Source organism: Triticum aestivum, chromosome 4A (assembly GCF_018294505.1).
Source record: "Triticum aestivum cultivar Chinese Spring chromosome 4A, IWGSC CS RefSeq v2.1, whole genome shotgun sequence".
Lineage (NCBI taxonomy): Eukaryota > Viridiplantae > Streptophyta > Magnoliopsida > Poales > Poaceae > Triticum > Triticum aestivum.
The window spans coordinates 205688812-205697497 of record NC_057803.1 but is presented as its reverse complement, the minus strand read 5'-3'; positions in this window follow the sequence as shown (position 1 = coordinate 205697497).

Genomic DNA, 8686 nt, shown 5'->3' with positions numbered 1-8686 from the left:
GCTCGGGACGCAGGCTAGGCCACCGTCCCTCCCCATTCGTTGAAGCTGGTGGCGAGTGCAGGGCGCACCTTGTCCATGGCCTCCCGATTGAGCACCCGCGATAGGCCGATGGCGAGCTCGAAGACCAGAGGTGGGCTGGCTGAGGACAGGGGCTTGTTCCCTTTCTCCGTTCGGTTCAGCGCCATGGAAATTGAGAGGACTGAGCTCAGGTGGGATTGGGAGAGGAAGCTGAGGTTCGAAGAAGTGGAGGAGTTGGGGAGTGCGTTGCCAGCAATGGGGAAATAACTGTGTAGGACGCCGTGGCCGCCTAGTCGGGCAGATATCAAGGATGCATGGGGAAGCGGGGCCGCCCACGCCCAATCGATCGCCACGCGTCGAGCGGGGCCGCAAGCTATTGGGGCCCGCAGCGCTCCGCACTTGCCCTTTGGGTTCACCTCGAAGCCAAGTCCGAGCATGCCTTGGGTCCGGGGGCAACTGTTGGCGTCCTGGGAATGGGGGTCCCCAGATTTGGGTTCGAGCTTATCAGGTGGAAGCTTTTTAACATAAGCATCACAACCCCAAACTTTAAGAAATGACAGCTTGGGTTTCTTGCCAAACCACAGTTCATAAGGTGTCGTCTCGACGGATTTAGATGGTGTCCTATTTAACGTGAATGCAGCTGTCTCTAAAGCATAACCCCAAAACGATAATGGTAAATCAGTGAGAGACATCATAGATTGCACCATATCTAATAAAGTACAATTACAATGTTCGGACACACCATTACGCTGTGGTGTTCCAGGTGGCGTGAGCTGTGAAACTATTCTACATTGTTTCAAATTAACTCCAAACTCATAACTCAAATATTCGCCTCCACGATCAGATCGTAGAAACTTGATTTTCTTGTAACGATGATTTTCCACTTCACTCTGAAATTATTTGAACTTTTCAGATGTTTCAGACTTATGTTTCATTAAGTAGATGTACCCATATCTGCTTAAATCATTTGTGAAGGTGAGAAAATAATGATATCCACCGCGAGCTTCAATGTTCATTGGACCACAGACATCAGTATGTATGATTTCCAATAACTTTGTTGCTCGCTCCATTGTTCCAGAGAACGGAGTTTTAGTCATCTTGCCCATGAGGCATGGTTCGCAAGTACCAAGTGATTCGTAATAAAGTGATTCCAGAAGTCCATCAGAATGGAGTTTCTTCATGCGCTTTACACCAATATGACCTAGACGGCAGTGCCACAAATAAGTTGCACTATCAGTATCAACTCTGCATCTTTTGGCTTCAATACTATGAACATGTGTATCACTACTATCAAGATGTAGTAAAAATAGACCACTCATCAGGGGTGCATGACCATAAAATATATTACTCATATAAATAGAACAACCATTATTCTTTGATTTAAATCAATAGCCGTCTCGCATCAAAAAAGATCCAGATATAATGTTCATGCTCAACGCTGGCACCAAATAACAATTATTTAGGTCTAATACTAATCCTGAAGGTAGATGTAGAGGTAGCGTGCCGACAGCGATCATATCGACTTTGGAACCATTTGCCACGCGCATCATCACCTCACCCTTAGCCAATCTTCGCTAAATCCATAGCCCCTGTTTCGAGTTGCAAATGTTAGTGTCAGGACACCGATCGTAAGTTACACTAATCTAGCATGTAACACATCATATCACTTTGCGGCCTCACGCACGGTATTCCCACGGGTTGTCCTAATGCAGCATGTAACAATTGAATCGTTGTTGTCCTAATGCAGAAAAAGAGAGCAAAAGCGAGAGAGTGGGATTGTATCGGAATGAACAAGGGGGTTTTGCTTGCCTGGCACTTCCGAAGATAGTATGGCTCTTCATCGGTGTCATCGAACTCATCGTGGAACCACGTCTACTGAGAGGCGACAAATACCGGCGAACAAGGAAGAACACAATCAATGCAATGCAACAATATGACGCATGAATGTGACATCACAATATGCTATGGATTGTGTTAATGCAACTACCAACAAGTTAAGTGAAGCTCATTTGAATCAAGGATTCAAATGCTATTCCAAACATAAGCATTTAAAATGCCCTTTATGTGTTTTCACTTATACAATAAGTATAAGTTGGTTTTTCATGCATGAAAATGGTGCAGATGGATAGATTGTATTTTTTGACAATTTTTCATATATAACTTATTTCATTTGGAGTTATGATTTAATTTCTATGATTTTTAGAAGTTTAGGGTATTTTCTAAAAATAAATAAATCATTTAGATTTATTTAAATTCCAGAAAAGGCTTTGTGACGTTAGAGTGACATCATCACTACGTCGACAAGTCAAAGGCGCCAGGCCAGGTCAAACCTGACCATTTGGGCCCACTAGTAAGTGACTTAGTGCTGCCTAGCGTCACAAACAGGTGGGGTCGGGTCAACGGACACGTCAGCGCAGTCAACCCTGACGCGTGGGTCCCGCTTTTTTATAAACTAATCAAACAGAAAAATAAACCCGGTGTTAATTATGCGTGGGGCCCAGCTGACTATGTCACTGGAGGCTTTAATTAGTGGGTCATTAGCCACTAATGATGCCCATGTCGGCAGCTAAATGTCGGCGCTAAGCACAGCACGGCGGCGCTCGCCAGTAGGGTGCTTCCGGCCATTAGAGCTCACGCTCTTGGGCTCTACGAAACCAGTGCGATAGGGCGCTTTGGATGGTGGTCTTATCTAGTCGTGGGGATGCCGGAGTAGTCGACAGCGTTGAGGTTTGGCGGCGGCCGGAGTTTCGACGTCGACGAAATGGACGACGCAGCACGCGGGGAAAACATCATTTAGTACCTACAGGTGCACCACATGCTCATGAGGCCAACGGGTGTATGCACGGGACCAGTTGGTCACCGGAGCCTCGTCGGCGACGAGCTCGGGTGGCGGCGCATTCGGGCGCAGGTGACGCGGTGGCTACATCGTGGAAACGACGCAAGGGAGAGGGGTGTTCGGGACAGGAGCTCATGGTGAGCACGCTGGGCGGGTCGACGAGCTCGGGGAAGCACCAGAGTGAGCGGAGCGGCGAGGGGGATCTTCCATGGCGGGTGATGATGACATTGAAGATGGCGACGCTGTGGGGTGTCCGGTGGTGCGTGTGTCCTCGAGGAGGCGGAGCTCCTGGACGTGTTGGGGGGGTGGTTGTGGCCGCGGCGAACGGCGTCGGTGGCGATGGTGGCACTCGGGAACGACGTGCAGACAGAGAGAGGGGAGGGGATGAGGACAAGGGACTGGGCGAGAGGGTCTGGGGTGATGCGTGGCGTCGTCCGGATCCGTCGGGGCAGCGGCGGGAAGCAGGACGTGGCACGGCGCGTGGTCGCGCGCGTCGAACATGCGCCTCTCATCCTTCTGGATAGAGGAGGGAGATGACTGGCAGAGCTGGTGGGCAAGGCCACCAGCTGGGCCGCCAGGTGGGCTGCTGCTACAGGTAAGAGGTAAGGCCCAGGTACTTCTCTCCTTCCCTCTTATTTCTGTTTTCTAATTTGTTTTTCTGTTTTTGATTTAGTAATAATACTAAACCATTTTAAAGCTCCTGAGAAAATTTGTGGGCACCTTTTAAAAATTTACTAGCAGCCCTCAAATGTTTTCAGAATTATTGAAGCATTTAAAATATTTATAGCCATTAAATGCTCCAATTCAAATACTTATGATTTAATCCAAAAAACATTAAATGACCTAGGAAAAATGTGCACCATTTTTGTCAGAGGTTTTCACCAATTTCAAAAATGATGAACTTTTTCTGCAGTCAGTTTGGGTTTATTGAAAATATTTTTAACTTGAAACTAGTTGAGTTCCAATTGGTGCTATGGTTTGAACATCCCCAATTTCAAATTCATTTAAACTTAGACATGATTCATGCTCACTGATGTAACTAGTTACAAACAATTCTAGGGTTGTGACAGTTAGCAACTGAACATGTATCAAATACCCAGGCACTACTGCGAGCATTAGTAAGGTACACATCAATAACATGTATATCAAATATACCTTTAACCTTGCCATCCTTCTTCTCCGCCAAATACTTGGGGCTATTCCGCTTCCAGTGACCAGTTCCTTTGCAGTAGAAGATCTCAGTCTCAGGCTTAGGTCCAGACTTGGGTTTCTTCACTTGAGCAACAACTGATTTGTTGTTCTTCTTGAGTTACCCTTCTTCCCTTTACCCTTTTTCTTGAAACTGGTGGTCTTGTTGACCATCAACACTTGATGCTCCTTCTTGATTTCTACCTTGGCGGTTTTTAGCATTGCGAAGAGCTTAGGAATCGTCTTATCCATCCCTTGCATATTATAGTTCATCACGAAGCTCTTGTAGCTTGGTGGAAGTGATTGAAGAACTCTGTCAATGACACTATCATCAGGAAGAATAACTCCCAGTTGAGTCAAGTGGTTGTGGTACAGACATTCTAAGTATATGTTCACTGACAGAACTATTCTCCTCCATCTTGTAGCTGTAGGACTTATTGAAGACTTCGTATCTCTCAATCCAGGCATTTGCTTGAAATATTAACTTCAACTCCTGGAACAGCTCATATGCTCCATGATGTTCAAAACATCGTTGAAGTCCCAGTTCTAAGCGTAAAGCATGGCACACTTAACTATCGAATAGTCATCAGCTTTGCTCTGCCGGGTGTTCATAACATCTGGCGTTGCTCCTGCAGCGGGTTTGTCACCTAGCGGTGCTTCCAGGACGTAATTCTTCTGTGCAGGAATGTGGATAATCCTCAAGTTACGGACCCAGTCCGTGTAGTTGCTACCATCATCTTTCAACTTAGCTTTCTCTAGCAACGCATTAAAATTTAGCGGACCAACAACACGGGCCATCTATCTAAAACAACATAGACATGCAAAATACTATCAGGTACTAAGTTCATGATAAATTAAAGTTCAATTAATCAAATTACTTAAGAACTCCCACTTAGATAGACATTTCTCTAATCATCTAAGTTATCACGTGGTCCATTTCAACTAAACCATGTTCGATCATCACACGAGATGGAGTAGTTTTGAATGGTGAACATCACTATGTTGATCATATCTACTATATGATTCACGCTCGACCTTTCTGTCTACAGTGTTCCAAGGCCATATCTGCATATGCTAGGCTTGTCAAGTTCAACCCGAGTATTTTGCGTGTGCAGAACTGGCTTGCACCCATTGTATGTGAACGTAGAGCTTATCACACCCGATCATCATGTGGTGTCTCGGCACGACGAAGTGTAGCAACGGTGCATACTCAGGGAGAAAACTTATTCCTTGAAATTTAGTGAGAGATCATCTTATAATGCTACCACCGAACTAAGCAAAATAATATGCGTAAAGGATAAACATCACATGCAATCAATATAAGTGATATGATATGGCCATCATCATCATGTGCCTTTGATCTCCATCTCCAAAGCACCGTAATGATCACCATTGTCACCGGCTTGACACCTTGATCTCCATCGAAGCATCTTTGTCGTCTTGCCAACTATTGCCTCTACGACTATCGCTACCACATAGTGATAAAGTAAAGCAATTACATGGCGATTGCATTTCATACAATAAAGCGACAACCATATGGCTCCTGCCAGTTGCCGATAACTGTGTTACAAAACATGATCATCTCATACAATAAAATTTAGCATCATATCTTGACCATATCACATCACAACATGCCCTGCAAAAACAAGTTAGACGTCCTCTACTTTGTTGTTGCAAGTTTTACGTGGCTGTTATGGCTGAGCAAGAACCGTTCTTACCTATGCATCAAAAACCACAACGCGGTATAGTGATTGCTTTTTGATCTTCAGAAAGAACCTTGTTCATTGAATCCGATTCAACTAATGGTGGAGAAACATACACCCACTAGCCACCTGTGTGCGAAGCACGTCGGTAGAACCAGTCTCGCGTAAGCATACGCGTAATGTTGGCCTGGGCCACTTCATCCAACAATGCCGCCGAATCAAGAATCAACTACTGACGGCAAGCAATATGTATATACCCACGCCCACAACTCCTTTGTGTTCTACTCGTGCAAATAACATCTACGCATTAACCTGGCTCGGATGCCACTATTCGGGAATGCAGTAATTTCAAAAAAAATCCTACGCACACGCAAGATCATGGTGATGTATTGCAACGAGAGGGGAGAGTATCTTCTATGTACCCTCGTAGACCGTAAGCGGAAGCGTTATGACAACGTGGTTGGTGTAGTCGTACGTCTTCACGATCGATCGATCTAGCACCGATGGTATGGTACCTCCGCGATCTGCACACGTTCAGCTCGGTGACGTCCCGCGAACTCACGTTCCAGTAGAGCTTCGAGGGAGAGTTTCGCCAGAACGACGGTGTGATGACGGTGATGATGATGCTACCGGAACAGGGCTTCTCCTAAGCACCGCTATGATATAATCGAGGTGGATTATGGTGGAGGGGGGCACCGTACATGGTAAAAGATCAATGATCAACTTGTGTGTCCATGAGGTGCCGCCCAACCCGGGGGAGCTCCTTGCTACATGGAAGTAGCGCAGATCTGGCAAAAGAATTGCTTGGTGTGACGGTTCGAGGGTGGCACCTATGAGCAGCCAAGGAGGGCTGCATGGGCTAGGGGTGCCGGTGCCGTGACGCGCGCGACGAAAGGGCCACGCAGCTCGTCCCAAGATGCCACTAAGGATCCAGGGAGGGTGATCAGCCAGGCGCACGATGCACCAGCGAGGGCCATGGGAAGCCAGATGGCCATGGCCTTGTCGTCGCCCCCAGCCTTTAGGACGACCTCTTCTTGTGCCAGCAGGAAGGTCGTCGGGTCCACCACGCTGTCGTAACGTGGTGGCATCTCCGGCTTGAACTTGGGCGGCCATTGCACCTATTGCAAGGCGGGGGCAAAGGCTCTGAGCCCCCTTGCGCCGTCGTGTGCGTCTGTCATCCCAGCTGGAGAATCAATGCCGGTCACGGGGACAGGCGCGGAGGTGGTGGAGCGTGGGTCGATGAGAATAAAGCTTCAGCGCATCCCTACCTGGCGCGCCCAATGTTGGATTTCGGGTTCTGGCAAAACCCTTGAGGTTCGAACACTGGGTGCGCACGAAGACCTTTCCCCCCAACTCACGCTCTCGCAACGACCTCAGAACCTAACTCGCCGAACCCAGAGAAGAAAGGACACAAGGTTTATACTGGTTCGGGCTACCGATGTGGTGTAATACCCTACTCCAGTGTGGTGTTGTGGATTGCCTCTGGGGCTGAGGACGAACAAGTACAAGGAAATAACAGCCTCCTGAGGAGAGGTGTTCTTGAGCTCGTTGAGCCTGTGTGTATGAGGGTGGAAAATGGATCTCTCCTCTCTATTGTGATGGCTAGTCCTATTTATAGAGGCCATGGCCCTCTTCCCAAATGTAGGCGGGAAGGGAGCCAACAACGGCCAACTTTGAAGGGAGACAACTAGTACAAGTTATCCTGACAAAAGGTGGTCTTCGCCTGCCAAAGGCTCTTGTCGTGACGCCGTCCTAGGCTCCATGTTGACCTCCGTCCTGCCGTCCTGCTGGTCTTGGTCTTGTTGCACCGATATGGAAACCTTTTCCTGATGCCTTGGGACTCCTCGCCTTTGCCTGCCCCTTTAGCACCAAAGAGGAAACGAGGACACTACGCACGCGGGCGCCTGCTTGGTGCCCGCCAGGCCTTGGTCGTCATGGCTTGTGTCACAGGAACCTCGCAAGGTGCCCCTTGGCTTGATCTCTCCGCCCCTCACGAGCCAGCCTAGTGAGGCTGTCCCCGAGGAGGTCTTGCGTCATCCACCTTGCGAGGCTTGGCCCTTCGCGAGGGTCTTGAGTGTTTGCTGGTGAATATGGGCAATACAGGTCCGCTGGTGGAGCCACGCTGTGGGCCGCAGTCAGGCAAGTCTGGGACCCTCGTTCCCAGGACACCGACAAATACGACCACGTATGTACATCCGGGCGGGGTATCGAATGCAAGACCTCCTCTGGGACGGAACGGAGAAACTGCGTCGTCGTCGTGTTCATCAGGAGACAACCGGCTTGGACGGAACAACCAATCGAAACAAGGCCTAGTGTACCGCAAAACGGAGGAAATAGCCTTGTGTTTGACCGGCCACGGTCAAAATGGGATCTTGTCCATCGGGACGGGTCTGGCATACCGCAAAACGGAGGAAACAGACTTCTCTTGGACCTCCTACGGTCGAAACAGGGTTCTGTTGATCGGGAGGGGTGTGGTGTACCGCAAAACGGAGGAAACGGACTTGTGTTGGAGCGCTACGATCGAAACGGGGGTCCTGTTCATTGGGAGGGGTGTGGCATACCGCAAAACAGGACTCCACGGGATATTGTTCATCTCCACCGTCGAATGCCTCCACAAGCTACTGTTCATCCACCGTCGACCTCCTCCAGCCTCCACCTGCGACTGTTCAGACACGGCGTCTCCGTTCCTGCCTCCACCTACGACTGTTCATCCATGGGCTCCTATTCATCCAGCCTGAATCGCTCCTACACCGGCTACTATTCAACTAGCCCTCTCCACGGGATCCTGTTCAACTACCCCTCCATGGGCTACTATTCATCTAGCCCTCCACCGGGTACTGTTCAACCAGCCCTCCATGGGCTCGTCCTATTCATCCAGCCCTCCACAGGGTCCTATTCATCCACCCCAACCGGCTGGATCGATTGGGAACCTGTTCATCCA